Source organism: Carcharhinus amblyrhynchos, chromosome 9, assembly GCF_965287045.1.
Source record: "Carcharhinus amblyrhynchos chromosome 9, sCarAmb.v2.hapA, whole genome shotgun sequence".
NCBI lineage: Eukaryota > Metazoa > Chordata > Chondrichthyes > Carcharhiniformes > Carcharhinidae > Carcharhinus > Carcharhinus amblyrhynchos.
Window position 1 is genome coordinate 2,766,890 of NC_137332.1, and position 8,121 is coordinate 2,775,010.

Below are 8,121 nucleotides of genomic sequence, written 5' to 3' on the forward strand. Positions count from 1 at the left end.
ACATAGGACAAGGGGCTATGGACTTAAGGTGAGGGGGGAGAGGTATAACACAGATAATAGAGGGAGGTTTTTCACACAGAGGGTAGTGGGGGTATGGAATGCTCTGCCAAGTAAGGTGGTGGAGGCAAACACGCAAGAGTCGTTTAAGAGTAACTCAGACAGGCACATGAGTGGGTTGGAGATGGGTGGATATAGGAGATTGTTTTAAATAAGGGTCATTAGCATTGGGGCGTCCCTGGAAAGGCAAATGGATATGGTACAATAATTTTTTTTTTCTTTTCATTCACAGGTTTTAAGTCGGTCCGCCTTGTGTCCAACGAGGGGCATACACACGATGGGTCGTACTTGGGCTGCTCTTGGTTGTTCGAAATTGGCCTAGTGCTTCATGTCGTTAATGTGTGCTTAAACTGGACCAGATACTGGGCAACACGACAGCTCAGTGACTATCACTGATTGCTGTGCAGACACATGGATTTGGGCCGGTGTCTGTGGGAGTTTGCGCATTCTCCCCGTGCTTGCGTGGGTTTTCTCCGGGTGCTCCAGTTTCCTCCCACATCCCAAAGATGTGCTATTAGGCTGATTGGCAGTAATAAATTGTCCCTAAATTAGTTTCCCTCAATGTGGATGGCCATAAAACAATAGATAAGGGTCATGGATGGAGGGGGGGAACTGGTAGTGTTAAAATGGTGGCGCGGGCTCGTTGGGCCGAAGGGCCTGTTTCCCGGGCTGTTTTGTTCTTTGTCCTTTCTATTCACCCTTCAACGAACATCACTAGAACAGATTATCTGATCTGTATTACACTGATGTTTATGGGAGCAGTACAAATTAACTGCTTTGTTTCTAAACACTCTTTATTGACTACAAAATGCTTTGGAATATCCTGAGGTCATGAAAGATTCTATCGAAGTGCAAGCCTCAACTATCAATTCCACATTTCCCAATTCAAAATTGATTGAATAATACAATGTTTTGCAGCAGCAGAACATAAAACATAAAGTGATCAGCAGTGGATTGTATCTTGTGAGACAGATGGAGATCACTCAAACTCAATCTCATTCGATGCAGGTTCACAAAGGCATAAGTCACTCAATTAGTCCTGGGATTCAGGTATTTGTTCCCCAGCAAAAACATGCAGTGTTTCCAATCACCAATAAGCGCAATGTCAATTCCTTCATGAGCTTCCTGACTCTTGATGTGGAGGTGCCAGCGTTGGACTGGGGTAAACACAGTAAAAAGTGTGACAACACCAGGTTTAAGTCCAACCAATTTATTTCATAGTAAACTCACAAGCTTTCGGGGTTTGCCCCTTCATCAGGTGAATGGAGAGTTCTGGCTTCAGACAGAGCATATAACAGCACAAACAGTTTACAAATTATTGATTAGAATGCGAGTCTTTACAACTAAGCTGCTATTTAAGTCTTGAGGATGCCGACAATGTGAGTGGAAAGAACATTAGACATAGGTTAAAGAGATATGTATTGTCTCCAGATAGTACAGTAAGTGAGGCTTTGCAAACCCAAGGCAAGTCATGGGGGTTACAGATAGTGTGACATGAACCCAAGATCCCGGTTGAGACCGTCCTCATGTGTGCGAAACTTGGCTATCAGTCTCTGCTCAGCGACTCTGCGCTGTCATGTGTCATGAAGGCCGTCTTGGAGAATGCTGACCAGAAGGTCAGAGGCCGAATGCCCGTGACCGCTGAAGTGTTCACCAACAGGAAGGGAACAGTCTTGCCTGGTGATTGTCGAGCGATGTTCATTCTTCCATGTCGTAGTGTCTGCATGGTCTCCCCAATGTACCATGCTTCGGGATATCCTTTCCTGCAGCGTATTCGGTAGACAACGTTGGCCGAGTTGCAAGAGTATGTGCCGTGTACCTGCACAGGTACCAGGAACACGGCACCTACTCTTGCAACTCGGCCAAAGTTGTCTACCTAATACACTGCAGGAAAGGATGCCCCGAAGCATGGTACATTGGGGAGACCATGCAGACACTACGACAATGGATGAACGAATATCACTCGACAATCACCAGGCAAGACTGTTCCCTTCCTGTTGGTGAACACTTCAGCGGTCACGGGCATTTGGCCTCTGAGCTTCGGGTAAGCATTCTCCAAGGCGGCCTTCACGACACACGACAGCACAGAGTCACTGAGCAGAGACTGATAGCCAAGTTCCGCACGCATGAGGACGGTCTCAACCGGGATCTTGGGTTCATGTCACACTATCTATAACCCCCATGACTTGCCTGGGTTTGCAAAACCTCACTTACTGTACTGCCTGGAGAACAACACACATCTCTTTAACCTGTGCCTAATGCTCTTTCCACTCACATTGTCGGCATCTTTGAGACTTGAATAGCAGCTTAGTTGTAAAGACTCGCATTCTAATCAGTAATCTGTAAACTGCCTGTGCTGTTATATGCTCTGTCTGAGGCCAGAACTCTTCATTCACCTGACGAAGGGGCAAACCCCAAAAGCTTGTGAGTTTACGATCAAATAAATTGGTTGGACTTAAACCTGGGGTTGTCAGACTTCTTACTTTTTGACTCTTACCATGATAGTAAATAACTGAGGAGACAAGTTAACATAAAATTATAATCAAGATCAGAATTCCATCTGCAAATCATACAAGGACTGAAGTGCCGGCAGAAACAGTTGATGTAGTTTGAAACACAAAGCCTGATTAATATCTAACAGTTTGTTTGAGGGTTAAAAGGGAACTACTGCTATACATTCTGCTTTGGGCCATAAAAGGATCACTTCTCCAACACAACTGGTTAAAGCGTGTAATAGGATTTACATTTAAATTAATGTCCTGGAATTTTGCGTTATTTCCCTAGGGCTTTTATTCTTGGAAATTTCCCACGTGCAAAAGAGAGCAAATTGTTCCTCATCACTGATTTACAAGCTACCTTTGTGTGTGTGTGTGTGTGTGTGTTTGTGTGTGTTGAGGGGGGCGGGGGCACAGTGGTGGGGGTGGTAGCAGTATCAGCTGGGAACTCTTTAGCAAAACTGTCCTCGGTTCAAGTTCCCAGAGTCCACGACACATAATTCAGATTGGCATGCCCAGCACTGAGGGAATGCTGCACCGTGAAAGGGTCAGAAGTGGGGGAGTGCTGCACTGCCGGAGGATTAGTACTGAGGGAGCACATAAGAAATAGGAGCAGGAGTAGGCCATCTAACCCCTCGAGCCTGCCCCGCCATTCAATAAGATCATGGCTGATCTGATAGTGGTGCAGTTCCACTTACCCGCCTGCTCCCCATAACCCTTAATTCCCTTATTGGTCAGAAATCTATCTACTTGTGACTTAAACACATTTAACGAGGTAGCCTCCACTGCTTCAACGGACAGAGAATTCCAAAGATTCACTACCCTCTGGGAGAAGAAGTTCCTCCTCAACTTTGTTCTAAATTGACTCCCCCTTATTTTGAGGCTGTGCCCTCTAGTTCTTGTTTCCATTCTAAGTGGAAATAATCTCTCTGCCTCCACCCTATCTAGCTCCTTCATTATCTTATATGTCTCTATAAGATCTCCTCTCAGCCTTCTAAACTCCGAGTACAGGCCCAATCTACTCAATCTCTCCTCATAAGCTAACCCCCTCATCTCCAGAATCAACCCCGTGAACCTTCTCTGTACTCCCTCCAAAGCCAATATATCGGCGCAACATTGTGGGCCGAACGGCCTGTTCTGCGCTGTAATGTTCTATCCTTTCGCAAGTAAGGGGACCAAAATTGCACACAGAGTGCTGCACTATCAGAAGGTCAGCTCTTGAGGGGTTGCTGCATTGTCAGACGGTCAGTACTGAGGCACGCTGCACTGTCAGAGGGTCAGTACAAAGGGAACGCTGCACTGTCAGAGGATCAGTACTGAGGAAATGCTGCACTGTCAGAGGGTCAGTACAAAGGGTGCGCTGCACTGTCAGATGGTCAGTACTGAGGCATCATATAAATACAATTTGTTAGTCTTGTCATCTTGGACTGGGACCTGCACAAACAGCATTCTGACTTGCCCACTGAGCTACAGCTGACACACACGGTTTCATAGAGTCATAGAATCCCTACAGTGCAGAAGGAGGCCATTTGGCCCATTGAGCCTGCACTAACCACAATCCCACCCAGGCCCTATTCCTGTAACCCCAGATATTTACTCTGCTAATCCCCCTGACACTAGGGTCAATTTAACATAGCCAATCAACCCATTCATTATCGACTTTTTAAAAATTCATTTGTAGGACATGGGAGACACTGGTTACCCAGCATTTATTGCCCATTCCTAGTTGCCCGAGGATAATTGACAGTCAAAACACATTGCTGTAGCTCTGGAGTCATATATAGGGCAGACTGGGTAAAGACGGCAGATTTCCTTCCATAAAGGCCATTAGTCACTTTTAATGTGACATAGATTCTGGATTGAACAGGAATTATTTCCTGTTCAATCCAGATTTTAATAAAACTGAGAAAAGATTTTAATGACATTTCTTTTAGTTTCTGGTGGCGCAATAATGTCAGGGTGTCTAACTCTTAAGAAAAACATAACGGACACTGAATGAGGAAAGAAACCATGCCACAGGAAACAAAGTGACTGGGTAGGGAGTGTGGGAAGTGGTGTAGGGGGATGTCTTCCCTGTCATGGTGAAAAACTAAAGCATTTTTCAGCTTGTAGTGGTGCTATTTGATGCATTCTTATTCCCTTTTTCATTGAAAATAAGTATGCAGTCCAGACTTAATAATATGTAAGAGATACTCTCTTCCCACACAAATTGCTGCCTACATGGTAGAAGTGTACCAAAATTGATTTATTCATGCAACCTGGATTCATATGCTCACTTTAACTCTTAATTTCACTAGCAGTTTGAACTCAGACAGTGAATAGCAGCTGGAATTAATAAAAACCAAATTTGGTTACTTTTTCATTAATCTATAATTTGATGTATCATTTTGTATGATTTCTACAATTCCTATCACAGCTGGGCCTGTCCACTGCTCCCCCTCATGCTGTATCACCCCTTGTCGTCCCCATACCTTCTCCCCATAGCGGGAATGCCCAGCTCTGAGTGCCTATGGTCCAACGACAAGAGGAGATTCCCCCATCACTGCTTGGGGATCCAGAACTTTACAGACTGTTAGCGCATCAGAATAAGACCATAGTATACCATAAGATATAGCACCAGAATTAGGCCATTCGGCCCAGGGGATATACTTCGCCATTTGATCATGGCTGATATGTTTCTGAACCCCATTTTCTCATCTTTCCCTAGTAACTTTTGATCCCCTTACCAATCAAGAACCTATCTATTTTTGTCTTAAATACACTGAATGACCGGGCCTCCACAGCTTTCTGTGGCAACAAATTCCACAGATTCATCACGCTCCAGCTGAAGGAATTCCTCCTTATCTTGGTTCTAAAGAAACGTCTGTTTACTCTGAGTCTGTGCTCTTTATTCTGAGTCTATCCTACAAATGGAAAAATCTACTCCACTTCACTCTATTCAGGCCTTTCAACGTTCTGTAAGTTTCAGTGAGATCTCTTATCTTTCTAAACTGCATCGGGTACAGTCCCAGAGTCCTCAAACGCTCCTCATACGTAAAGCCTTTAATTCACGGGATCATTCTTGTGAACCTCCTCTGGGCTTTCCAAGGCCAGCACATCCTTCCTTAGATATGGGGCCCAAAATTGCCCACAATATTCCAAATGTGGTCTGACCAGAGACTTATAAAGCCTCAGCAATACATCCTGCTTTTGTATTCCATTCCTCTCAAAATTAATGCTAATATTGCATTTGTGTTTCTAACTACCAACTCAACCTGCAAGATAATCTTAAGAGAATCCTGAACTAGGACTCCCAAGTCCCTTTGCGCTTCTGATTTCTGAATTCACTCCCCATTTAAAAAATAGTCTATGCCTCCATTCTTTCAACCGATGTGCATAACCTTACACTTTCCCACATTGTATTCCATCTGCCATTTCTTGCCCACTCTCCTAACCTGTCCAAGTCCTTCTGCAGCCTCCACGTCCATCTATCCCTCCACCTATCTTTGTATCATCTGCAAACTTATTTCCAGTGATCTCAGCTCCTCCATCTAAATCACTGATGTCTAAAGTGAAAACTTGTGGTCCCAACACTGACTCCTGTGGAACTCAACTAGTTACCAGCTGCCATCCTGAAAGAACCCCATCTTCTCCACTCTTTGCCTTCTGCCAGTCAGCCAAACTTCTATCCATGCAAATACCTTGCCTCTAACACCATAGGCTGTTAACTTATTCAGCAGCCTCCTGTGCGGCACCTTGTCAAAGGACATCTGGAAACCCAAGTAGATAACAGCCACTGGTAACTCCTTTGTTTAACCTGCCCATTACCTCCTCAGAGATTTCAAACAGATTTGTCAAGTATGACCTCCCCTTGACGAAACCTTGCTGACTTTCTCCGAATTTGCCGTGCACTTCTAAGTATTCCAAAATCTCATCCTTGTGGACTCTAAAATCTTACCAATGACTAAGGTCAGGCTAACTGGCCTGTAATTGCCCACCTTTTGCCTCCCTCCCTTCTTAAACGGGGTGATACATTATCGATTTTCAGTCCTTTGAAACACTCCCTGACTCCAATGACTCCTGAATGATCACCACTAATGCTCCGCAATCTCTTCAGCTATCTCTTTCAGAATTCTGAAATTGCATCTAGTCCAGGGGATTTATCTATCTTCAGACCTTTCAGCTTCCTTAGCACCTTCTCCTTGGTAATGACTACCACACTCACCACTGCCCCCGACTCTGTTGAATTTTTGGAATTTTATTGGTGTCTTCTACCATGAAGACTGACGCAAAGTACTATTCAGTTCCTCCACCATTTCTTTATTCCGCATTACTACTTCTCCAGTGTAATTTTCCAGTGGTCCAGTATCCACTCTTGTCTCTTTATTACCCTTAATATGTCTAAAAAAACTCTTGCAATCCTCTTTTATATTACTGGCTTATCCTCATAGTTTATCTTCTCCCTCCTTATTTCTTTTTTACTTGTCCTTTGTTGGTTTTTAAAGGCTTCCCAATCGCCTGACTTCCCACTAATCTTCGCCACATTCTAAGCTTTTTCCTTTGTTTTTATGCTGTCCCTGACTTCCCTTGTTAGCCAAAGTTGTCACGTCATCCTCTTAGCATGCTTCTTCTTCCTTGGGATGAAATTCTGCTATGCCTCTCGAATTTAACAGTTTATTTATTAGTAAAGCTTACACTAACACTGCAATGAAGTTACTGTGAAATGCCCCTAGTCACCATGCTCCGGCGCCTGTTTGAGTCAATGCACTAACAAGCACGTCTTTCAGATAGTGTGAGAAAACTGGAGCTCCCGGAGGAAACCCACACAGATACAGGGAGAATGTGCAAACTCCACTCAGATGGTGACCCAAGCCAGGAATTGAACCTGGGTCCCTGGCGCTGTGAGGCAGCAGTGCTAACCACTCTGCCACTGTGCTGCCCATACTCCCAGAAGCTCCTGCCATAATGGCTCCACTGTCTTTCCTGCAAGGCTCCCCTCCCAATCAACTCTGGCCAGCTGCTCCTTCATGCCTCTGTATTTACTTTTACTCAAATACAGGGGCAAATGGTGGCACAGGGAAGATTTCCTCCAAAAGTCAGAAGTATGGGACAATCCTCAAAATGCGGGACGGTTGGTCACCCTGACTAAGATCGTGTTAGGATCAGAGAATCTTATAACAATGGGCAGGATTTTACAGCCTTGTTCAGGTGTGACGGGACATTTCCGCCCAAGGTCAATGGAGATTTCTGTTTTGGACCTTCATCTGCTCCAATTCTGGGCGGGTGAAGTGGTAGAGTTCTGACCACAGCAGGAGGCCATTCAGCCCATCGTGCCTGTGCTGTATCAGTGAACCAGCTCTCCAATTAGTCCCACATTTCCAGCTCTATCTATCCCTGTATCTCTGCAAATATTTTCCCTTCAACTGTCAATGGTTAGCACTGCTGCTTTACAGCGCCAGGGACCCGGGTTCAATTCCTGGCTTGGGTCACTGTTTGTGTGGAGACTGCACGTTCTCCCGGTGTCTGCGTGGGTTTCCTCCGGGTGCTCCAGTTTCCTCCCAATGTCCAAAGACGTGCGGGTTAGGTTGAT

The 8,121-nt window shown here is 44.9% G+C and overlaps 1 protein-coding gene across 2 annotated transcripts in view; it reads right to left on the bottom strand.

The window, feature by feature from the left end:
- cryz (crystallin, zeta (quinone reductase)) overlaps positions 1-8,121 on the bottom strand; it is a 70,147-nt gene that overhangs the window by 61,309 nt on the left and 717 nt on the right. The window lies entirely within an intron of this gene.